Source organism: Diadema antillarum, unplaced genomic scaffold, assembly GCF_040938485.1.
Source record: "Diadema antillarum isolate AM-2024a unplaced genomic scaffold, OU_Dant_1.0 scf00000017, whole genome shotgun sequence".
Classification (NCBI taxonomy): Eukaryota; Metazoa; Echinodermata; class Echinoidea; order Diadematoida; family Diadematidae; genus Diadema; species Diadema antillarum.
The window spans coordinates 3,163,696-3,172,457 of record NW_027270906.1 but is presented as its reverse complement, the minus strand read 5'-3'; the positions used below and the strand labels follow the sequence as shown (position 1 = coordinate 3,172,457).

General features: G+C 40.4%; 1 long non-coding RNA gene across 1 annotated transcript; it reads right to left on the bottom strand.

Moving 5' to 3' along the window:
• Nucleotides 1-641: 641 nt before the first annotated feature.
• Nucleotides 642-6,264, bottom strand: LOC139727275 (uncharacterized). The gene is made up of 4 exons (XR_011710741.1): nt 6,062-6,264; nt 4,198-4,585; nt 2,546-2,683; nt 642-1,959 (listed from the first exon to the last, which is right to left on the bottom strand). It is a non-coding gene; the product is annotated as an uncharacterized lncRNA (long non-coding RNA).
• Between the last annotated feature and the right edge of the window lie 2,498 nt (nt 6,265-8,762).

Genomic DNA, 8,762 nt, shown 5'->3' with positions numbered 1-8,762 from the left:
TTCTATCCCCCTAGGGATGCTACCTGCTAAGTTTGGTCAAAATTCATCTTGAGGTTTTCAAGAAGAAGATGAACATGTACAATTCAGGCTCCATTACAAGTATTGGACTTCTCCCCAGCCCTCTCCTGGGTCCTAAGGGCGTGGGGGGGGGGGGGGGGGGGGGGGGGGGGAATGAATCCGCCAACCCCATGAAAAAAACTTGAAACTACAGTCATCAATGTACTAACTCATAGTATCATCTAAGCCCTATCATTTCTGGTTCTAGAGAAGATTTTTTAAGGTTCCTTAATTTTAGGGGGTTTGGCCCCCTAGGGACCCCCAGGTGGGCAATGGTGCCCATTTGAACAAATTGAGATCCTATCCCCCTAGGGATGCTACCTACCAAGGTTGGTGAAAATCAGATATGGCGATCTCAAAGTGAAGATGAAAATGTACAATTTAGGCGCCATTAGGACCCCTCCCCACCCCCTCACCTGGGTCCCAAGGGGGGCACCCCTGATTCCCCCATGAACAAACTTGAAACTACAGTCATCAATGTACTTACTCATAGTATCATCTAAGCCCTATCACTTCTGGTTCTAGAGAAGATTTTTAAAGGTTCCTTAATTTTAGGGGTTTGGCCCCCTAGGGACCCCCCAGGTGGGCAATGGTGCCCATTTGAACAAATTGAGATCCTATCCCCCTAGGGATGCTACCTACCAAGTTTGGTGAAAATCAGACATGGCGATCTCAAAGTGAAGATGAAAATGTACAATTTAGGCCCCATTAGGACCCCTCCCCACCCCCTCACCTGGGTCCCAAGGGGGGCACCCCTGATTCCCCCATGAACAAACTTGAAACTACAGTCATCAATGTACTTACTCATAGTATCAATTAAGCCCTATCAGTTCTGGTTCTAGAGAAGAAGATTTTTAAAGATTCCTTAATTTTAGGGTGTTTGGGCCCCCCTGGGCCCCCCAGGTGGGCCATGGTGCCCATTTGAACAAATTGAGATCCTATCCCCCTAGGGATGCTACCTGCCAAGTTTGGTGAAAATCGGTCATGGGGTTCTCGAGAAGAAGATGAAAATGTAAAAAGTTTACGCACGACGGACGACGGACGACGGGACGCCGGACGAAGAGCGATCGCAATAGCTCACTTGAGCCTTCGGCTCAGGTGAGCTAAAAAAGGACAAAACACTTTGTGCCTGGATATTGCAGCCCTTTCAGTTTCCAGTAACAGTTTAACGCACATGCAGTTTAGGAGTTTACAGGATTTATTTTCCCTACTTGCTACATGGGGCAAGAACAAATTTTCCAGGCAATCAATTCACTGTTTCATTCTGATTCACACATTTGAGTACTAACATGTTTGTTGTTACCTCACAGGAAAGACAGAAATAGAGAGTTCAGAGATATAAATGTAGTGTCATATCAGTTATCACTGCCATCACATGAATGTAGTCTATGATTGGAATTGATGTTATTCATGTTCAATGTGCATTTATCAGAATCCCCAACAATCCTGGTACAAAGGTGCAGCTTTTTCATTACTAACATGTCTTTTGCTATAATACACAATGAAGGCATAAATTGACAGTAGGCCTACAGGAAGAACTGGTGTCAGAGCTATTATCATTGCCATCACTTGGATGCACTCAACATAATTATGATATTGAAGTCATCCAAGTTCAGTTTTCAAACATTTGCCAGCCACAAAGAAGAACATGAGAGGGGATGTCACTGGCTTCATGGAGCTAAGTAGTTGGGAGGGCTGGTTCTGATTGATGAGAGGGGATGTCACTGGATTCACTGAGCTTGGTGGCAGAGAGGGCTGGTTTCCACTGGTGAGATGGATGTCACAGGTCTCACCGAGCTGCGTAGCCTAGAAGAGGCAGTCTTATTTGGCGAGAGGGGGTGTCACTGGCTTCAACAACCTGGATATCTGTGATGGCACTTGGATGTGATGCTAGCTGTTCCACTGCAATAGAGGCCAACAAGCACATTCTATTGATCTCTCATCTAATGACTGAATGTTGGTAATAAAGTAACTACTACACATTTACAATGAAAAATTATTTTACTACTCATATAGACTCAATTAACTATTCAGTAATACACATAGTAAATATTCTCTTTAAAGACTATCATTCAAGCAATGACAAGTTTAGTACTGATGAAAGCAATTATGTTATATGCTGAAAGTCCAATGAAAATAGCTCATTTTATTTATGATATTTACATAAAAATTCCCTAATATGCATGCCAAAGGGACGTCTTCATCATCTACTGTAAAAGTGGAAATTTCTTGCGGTGTTGGTTGAAATTTTCACGCATTTTGCGTAAGCCGAAACTAGCGCGAAAATAAAAGCATGCGAATATTTTTGCTCGCCATTTGTTCAAGTAGTTGATGTCTTGATTCCGCGTAATTATAAACATGCGAAGCTCTTCTTACCCAGCCGACCGCAAAAAATTAGTCGCGCTAAAATATCCACTTTTACAGTAACCTGTTATCTCCTTACATCTGCCCAGGCTCTGATAAAATCAATATCTGTCAGCACTCTCACCAGGTTTTGATCCACTTCAATTTGACCCAAGTCCTTTCCTCAGAGTAGCATTTTCCTCCACAACTAATTGGAGAAGGCAACGGCATTCATGAACTTGTCCTTTTTCCATTTCACAGGGGCATCTGGACTGGAGTTCATCTGTATATCAGACACAATGAAAGGCATTAACACGGACTTACAATTAGGATAGTCCCGTTAGTTCTTCACCAATCTGTAAATTTAGTCACAGAACTTGCTATCCCATGTATTTCAGTGTAGAGTCTACCAGGTAGCTTTATCTTGTAGTGCTCACATACATGCAACAGAGAAAACTCCATGAAATATGTTAGAAATAGACTGTCTACTGTAGAACTTAAATAGCAAAAAGGAAAATAAGACCTACAGAGACCCCAGCCAAATTTTTGATGAGTTGACACTGCACATGACGTCGGGATGACCTCAGCCTCTCATTGTGCATCTGGGTAATTCTGTGAAGTTGGGGCACGAAGTGTGACATTTTAGCATAACTCAATACTAATTATGCTATACATGTATTGTTTATAGGCTTTGCAGTTGTATTGAGACCATACATTTTACTGGAAATTTTGTGCCATTCCGACTCAATTTTGATGAAATTATTAAAACGATATGTAATGGTGTCCTGTAGCATCGTGACGTGTCCATGTAGCATCGTGATAGTAAACATTTGGTCCTAAAAGACAAATTAAGGCAATTAGCTTGACCAAAATTTGATATAATATGCATAATTACTAGATTAGTCAGATAGCTAAATATCTTAACTCTCCTTTCCACAGTTTTACACAAAAAAAGGACACCGCATAGCATCGTGATACATTTTGTAATTTTCTTTAAAATTGAAACTGTGTACAGGAAATTTGAGATATTTAGGTATCTTATTCATACCTTGTAAATATGCATATTGCATCAAATTTTGGTCAAGCTCATTGCCATAATTTGTCTCTTTGGACCAAATTTAAAAATATCACGATGCTACGTGGACACGTCATGATGCTCCAGGACACAGTGTTACATATTGTTTAATAACTTCATTAAAATTGAGTCTGAATGGCACAAAATTTCCAGGAAAATGTGTGGCCTCAATGCAAATGTAAAGCCTACAAACAATAAATGTATAGCATAATTGATATTGAGTTATGCTGACATGTATTTTGTCAATATCACGATGCTACATACATGGACACTGCCCCAACTTCATGGAATTACCCATCTACAAAGTAGGCCCTATTTATTTATATGTTGTGTATACCTCATATCGGGCCTATGATGTCTTTCAATCCAGCCACATGCAAGGGATTTGGGGGTCTGTATAATTCCACATACAATCATATAGTAGGCCTATATGTGGCTGCAATGTACAAACTATGTAACTTGTAACCCTAAAAGTAATGATCAAGACAACCATAATCTTATTAACCACTACCACAGCTTTGGGTTTTAAAAAAAAAATGTTATAAGTTAAATTACAGCAAGAATAAGAACAGCATCGTTTGAGAACACAGAGTTATCTATTCAATTTATTGATGTTTTGTGTACTAAATATCAACATTAACTTTCATTTGCAGGTTCAAAACAGTTGTTGGATCTAGGTGTATTAAAATAGTACCAGGTAATTAAAGTTAGTTTGTACAAACCTTTTGTACCAACGGAAGGGCTGGTCTCAATGGGCAAGAGGGGATGTCACTGGCTTCATCAAGCTGGGAGGGCTGGTCTCGACTGATGAGAGGGGACATCACTGGCTTCACCAAGCCGGGTATAGGCTAGCTGGTCGAAACTGACGAGAGGGAATGTCACTGGCTTCATCAAGCTGGTTAGCTAGGAGGGCTGGTCTCAATTGATGAGAGGGGATGTCACTGGCTTCACCGAGCTGGGTAGCTGGTCAAAACTGACGAGAGGGAATTTCACTGGCTTCATCAAGCTGGGTATCTGGGAGGGCTGGTCTCAACTGACCAGAGGGGCTGTCACTGGCTTCACTGAGCTGCCTAGTCAGGATGGTCCTTGAATGCGATGCTGGCTGTTGCTCTACAAAAGATACCCACAATAATATCTGACAGACCTTTCTCAACAATTAGCACCTACTATGCTACAAAGCATACACCATTAACCACTACACTATAGAGACTGAGTGAACTGCGCTTATATACGCCATTAGCCACTTATGTATGTACGCACAATAGATACACTTCAATCAACATTTTTGCAATGCCATGTGTACCGGAGACAATAACAAGGTACTACCTTACCAAACATGTGAATTCACGTTTTTGGTCCGATCATAGCTGTGATGACAACATATACACAGTTGAGTCTCCACAAAGTATTTTGTAAAAACCGAGAGTTACCAGATTTTGCTGACACTTTCATTCATTCAGTGTCGTTTCGTAAAATTGGATTTCTCGCCTATCGCCAATTTGTAACAAACGTCAGTTCTGATGAGTGTCGTAACTTTCTTATTTCGACATTTTGAGACCCATAATTTGACATGAAGGTAGAATAGGGCAACATAATCCAGAATACGGTAAAATAGGAATTCGCGTATTTACATGCAAAATTCAAATAGCGTGCCATTTCTTACTGTGAACAGCGATTTATGTGTAATAGAGAAGCACATTTCAAAAAGGAGAAATGTTGAGCCAAATTTGGGATGTCATTCATAGGCAAAAAAATTTCCATGTTAACTTATGGTAACCTATACACAGCCCAGTTGCTGTACGTAGGTACATAGCGACAGGATTCGCACAGCGTACTGTACTTACAGCGTCTACCACTCCTAGTCCGAGGCCCTTTTTCTCTGCCATTATAGCTGTAGCCCGACCACACGCTGTAAGTACACTGTGCGAATCCTGTCGCTACGTACGTACAGCGACTGGGCTGTGTATAGTTACCATAACTGGAAATTTTTTTGCCTATGAATGACATCCCAAATTTGGCTCAACATTTCTCCTTTTTGAAATGTGCTTCTCTATTAATTACACATAAATCACTGTTCACATTAAGAAATGGCACGCTAATAAAGTGTTTTGCATGTAGATAATACGCGAATTCCTATTTTACCGTATTCTGGATTATGTTGCCCTATTCTACTTTCATGTCATTAAATTATGGGTCTCAAAATACATAGGTCTAAGATACCTACCATACCTCAATCGCATTCTGAATACACCTTTTTGTGAATCTGCATGTAGCCTTTCTCCACATATGTGAGTATTAAAAATCTCAGGCAGGGAAACTCTGATAGGCCTATAAGTATATCTTTTAGTTTAATAGAAAAATGTTAGGGTGTGGCATAGGACACCTAACAAAATTACTAATCTAGGCCTACTATCAGTATTACTAAGTAGGCCAATAGTGTGTGTAGATCCTCTAAGTGACATCTCTATCAATTAATGTTACACTAACAGTAACAACACTAAACACTGTAACAGTAGGTCCTACTCACACTGAACTAGTATGACTATGTCTATGACTGAGGTCTTCCGAGTTTCACAAATTTATTACCGATCCAGCCGAAGTGAAATGACATCTCTGTCGTTCAGCCCCTTATCTTCTAGTGTCTTGAGGGAAATTGGGACTCTACATTTTATTTTTCTGTCACCATCTCCATACTCTGTCACTGGTTTTCATGGTCTTCCTCTTCTTGGAGACAGATCTCTCGCTCTCCACCTGCGGCTCCATTGTTAGTGTGGATGGTATTTATACGCAGCCAGCAGATCAGAGTTCAAGCGGGAGGAAGAAGATCAAGGTCATTAGTATGTCATTGTATGTAGGAATCGCTTTGTGGGATCTCGGGAGTGTTTCACGAAGAGTGATCCCGGGAAATGCACCGATAACGCTCGCTAGCCAGTGAACAGGCACCCGGGTTTCGCCTCGCAATAGGGGCGATATCTTGGGCTTGCTTTTCGCCGAGGAGAAGGCAATACATTAACGCTGTGCCAAAATCGGACAAAAGAGGGAGGCAAAAACAACACTTGAACGGAGAGCCTCTAAGCCGACCCCCCGTGATTTTGACAAGCGTTACATGTAACGCTCTTCAAAAAATCATAGATATCTTCATAATGCCGTATTTTTCATCGATTCTTTTTCATTGCTTAGTCCTTTCATAGACGTTGGTCCTTGTTTTTGCCTGTTTCACTTCATGAAATAGCACTTTTGCATTTTGGGTTCCAACACTCATCCCCAGTCCCTTTAAAGACCCAAATTTTTCCAGCTAGGCTAGCCTAGCTGAAAAAGTAACCTCATGAAACCCACTGGAACTTGTTCGTTACACTTACAGGATAAATGAATGACCATTGCCAGACGCTTTAAGTGGTGGAGGGTAGCCGCCAGACGCCCTTAAAGACCCAACTTTTTCCAGCTAGGCTAGCCTAGCTGAAAACTAACGGGTAACCTAATGAAACCCACTGGAACTTGTTCGTTACACTCGGGATAAATGAATGACCATTGCCAGACGTTTTAAGTGGTGGTGGTGGGGGGGGGGGGGGGGGGGGGGGTAGCCGCCAGACGCCCTTAAAGACCGAACTTTTTCCAGCTAGACTAGCCTGTATATAGCTGGAAAAAATAACCTCCTGAAACCCACTGGAACTTGTTCTTGTCATACACTCAAAGGATAATTGAATGATTGTTGGCAGACAATAGGCGCCAGACGCCCCAAAGACCAAACTCTTACCAGCTAGGCTAGCCTAGCTGAGAATTAGGAAAGTAACCCCATGAAATTACCCACTGGAACTTGTTCTTACACTTACAGAATAAATGCATGACCGTTGCCAGACGCTTTAAGTGGTGGGGCGTAGCCCCCAGACGCTCTCAAAGATCCAATTTTACCAGCTATAAGGTTCACATATTTCAGAAATGATAGCAGTGTAATTCCATAACAATACCGCTTGCTTGCGAGTTCACCTGTCTATAATCTATGCATGCCTTATTCTTTTGTTCTGCTTCCTTGAGCCCCAACTCATGCATTCTTATGGTGACTCTTCCATGCCATCATCCTTGTTCATTGCAATTTTTTCTATTTTTTTTTAAAATATTCTTATTCTTCATCCCAATTATCACAAATTCTGAAACTCTGTCCTCAGTATAACTAATTCATAGTTGTACAAATGTAAAAATCTGAGTATCACCCTGAGGTCTCCTTTAATGGGGGAGTTTCTTGAGCGCACAGGGAAACATGCTTTGAAATATCAATAGGGCAAGTGTTTGACACGAAATACTGTAGAAATATGAGAATATACAGTGCTGTGGTTTTGGTAGAAGAAATAGGGTATCTGTATTTGTCCTCAGTGATAACCAAAAAACTTATTTGGAAAGAATAATAGACATCAAAAAAGAATTGCCCAATCAAACATGTCGGGATAATTCTCAAACATCAGTGTTCTCATATACTTTGCAGTGTAAAACAAAAATAAAAAAACAAAAAACAAAAAAATAGGGCCGGGTACAGTATCCGGATGGAAATTGGTGGGATGGGCGTAAACCCGCGGGTATTATAACATACTGACGTGAACAAAAAAAAGAAAAAAAACAAGACCAAAAACTACTTTCTTTCTATGCCCTGGGAAGAAATATTCATCAATTGCATTTTGGAAATGTTGAAAATCACAACTTTTGATGAAATTGTGTCCTACAGTATCTCTTCTTATATGAAGGCTTTTTTTTAATAATTAAGTTTCTTTCCTCTATGACCATGATAAAACAAACCCCTGATGATTAAAACAAAAGACAATCAAAACTTGGCAAATGAACTCTTTGGACATTAGCAAAAGGGAATACATTAACAGTTTTTGCAAACACTTTATACAATTGTCTAATACTCCATCAAGCTCATAAAAAATACAATCAGTAAGACTCATCCTCGGTGTACATAGCTTAAAATGCCAACTTTTTAAAAATAATGCCCCAGCTCTTAAATTTACTTTAAAAAGGGGAAGTAAAGCTCAACACCTTTGGCCTATGACTTTTTAGGTACCGTATCACCTTACACGGTTGAGGAGATGGGTAAAGAAAAATTACTAACGAAATAAAACTTATAGGAACATGCTTCACATGACCTCACCGTTTTCTTCTCTTAAGAAAGAAACGAAATATGAAAATTGTTCAAGAGTGTTTTTGAACATAGTACAATACAAAAGCAGACAAATTCAGGGTTTTTAAGAAACATAACTCACAACAACAAGGAATTCCTGTCGTGTCTAGTATTGCA